Raw genomic sequence first — 2647 nt, 5'->3', positions numbered from 1 at the left:
TGGTGAACTCATTAATAAAAGTAGAAACAACATGAGATATCCATCTCTTCAACAGAAGACAACACAAGTGAAAACCGAGTCAGTCCCTTAGCTATTAACATCGCATTTAAGCAGCAAGATGAAGCAGAAACTCTGAATTAATCGGGCTGTGCAGGATTAATAATGATGAGGCTCGGAACAGCAGGCTTGTAATGTACCATAGGGGAGAAAACAGGTTATAGACTAGGAAAGCAATAGATTCAATTTCTGACTCTAATCTGAGGTAGAGAGGAATAATAATATGTATATATTCAAATTAGTATGGTAATGTAATTCGTAGAACACCAATGTCCTGGTAAACTACAATCATGTCTAATATCAAGACAGGTTTCTAGTTTGGTAGGCAGGACTTGACGTGAGGAAATGTGCTTGCTAGCAATTTTTCAGCAGTGCATAGGTCAGAAATATGTAAAGAGTGGGGACACAGGGTGGTTTGAAGAACACTACCCAGATTTTCTGGCTGTGTGATATTTCATAATTCATACGGAAACAGCCACAGAAATATCTCCTAAATGGGATTACTACTGCAGTGTAACCCAGCAAATGACAGGTGTTCAAAAATGGTGCCTACCATTGTGAGCCCCTTTGTCTTCATTACATTCAATGACTGTGAAAAGGACAATATACTAACATTATCTAGAGATAAAATGGGACCGGCAGTGTGCTGTTTAAGAACTACATTTAATTTTAAATTTTTGTTTCTGGAAAAAGAAATTAAAAAATTAATAATTCATACAAAATTCCTCAAAATAGCTAGGTGGTAATTCAAGGACTATTCTGCCAGTGGAAAAACATACAGTAAGGTGCCAACTCCTACCAAATACGTCATGGTACAGTGGATGGAGACCGAAAGAAAGGACCTAGTCTGGTTAGTCTGAAGCTGTGACAGTGTCCCACTTCACCCCACTGTCCTGTGTGTTCTCTATGTGGCAGTTTGTTGGTGCTCTGATCATTTTGTGTGAGTTTCCCCAAGTCTATCTTAGTCTTTAAGAAAAGCACCTGGGCTACTAATTGGCCACATCTGAGCAGGGGGTCCAGGTCCTCTCCATGCATGGTCTTCCGTTGGTGCATCAGTCTCTGCAGGACCCCTTGGGCTCAGATTCTTTAGCTTTGTTGGTCTCCTTGTAGGAATCCTGAACCCTCCATTTCCCTCTAAACCACCCCCCTCTTCCATAAGACACCCTGTGCTCTGCCTAAAGTTTGGCTGTGAGTCTCAGCATCTGCTCAATCCCCTGTTGGGTGGAGGCTTTCAGAGGACCCTCTATAGTAGGCTCCCATCCTGTTTCCTCCCTTCCACCACTTCTGGTGTCTATCCCATTTGTCATTCTGAATGAGATTTCAGCATCCTCCCTAGGGCCCCCCTTAGTGTTTAGCTTCTTTAGGTCTGTAGGTGGTTATCCTGTATTATACGGCTAATATCCACTTATAAATGAGTATATACCATGCCTGTCTTTCTATTTCTTGATCACCTCACTCTGGGTGATCTTTTCTAGTTCCATCCATTTGCCTGCAAATTTCATGATTTCCTTGTTTTTAATAGCTGAGTAGTATTCTATTGTGCAGATGTACCACAATTTCTGTATCTGCCTCTATCATGAACTTGGTTGCCTGCTCTTTGATCACTCATCCCTGGTGATGAAGCCTTGCCAGGCCAAGGAGGAAGAGGATCCAGGCAGTGCTGATGAGACTTAACACACTATTAGCAGATGGTAATGGTGGAGAACTCCCCCTTTCAGTGGACTAGGCGAAGGGGATGGGGGTGGAGAGGGAGAGTGGGACTGCGGGTTGTTGAGGAAGGGGGCTTTCCACAATTTAGAAAATTGTGAAAAAATAATATTAAAAATGTATTGAATTTTATATATTTAATTACATCCTAATAAACAAAGTTATCCAACACTAAAAAGGAAGAAAGGAAGGAAAGAAAGAAGGAAGGGAGGAAGGGAGGGAGGGAGGAAGGGAGGGAGGGAGGAAGGAAGGAAGGAAGGAAGGAAGGAAGGAAGGAAGGAAGGAAGGAAAGAAGGAAGGAAGAAAGGAAGGAAAGCTCCTGAGATATCAGTGTTGTTTGTTTTACTTCCAGAGCTGTGATTTGAAGAGAGTTCTTGGGACCAGCTGCACAGGAGATGAGCAGCTGGTTTCACAGACCCTACATACACAGTATCACTGGTATGTCTGGCCAGGTCCCTGTACCTTTCCTTTACTTTACCCCCTTTCTCTTCATGCGTCGCCTCCCTGCATGGTGAGCGGTAGATGTGAACAAATCACAGAATTGGATGCACTGCACTTTGTGCTCTTTTAGTGGCTCTCATAATGATCTTCCCAAAGGAAATCAGTTGAACTATTGACTGAAATACCATTGTGGGATCAATTATAGTTGCAGTTACTGGTGCCATTTTGGTTACTCACTATTAGTCTTAGAGAAAAAAAAAAAAAAAGAAAAGAAAAGCACGTAGTGTTAGGGAAAGGTGTCTCCTATTTATATCATAGTTTGCAGTGGATCTCACTCAGGACCTCAAGGATGCTAACCAAGCATGCTAATACTGAGCTATATCCCTGGTACTGTCCTTATTCACTGTCCAGTGTAGGATCTATCCCTAAGCATAGGCCTTTG

This window comes from Psammomys obesus, unplaced genomic scaffold (genome assembly GCF_907164565.1).
Source record: "Psammomys obesus unplaced genomic scaffold, mPsaObe1.curated_primary_1811, whole genome shotgun sequence".
Classification (NCBI taxonomy): domain Eukaryota; kingdom Metazoa; phylum Chordata; class Mammalia; order Rodentia; family Muridae; genus Psammomys; species Psammomys obesus.
The sequence above is the reverse complement of the archived record's forward strand: the minus strand, read 5'-3'. Positions refer to the sequence as shown.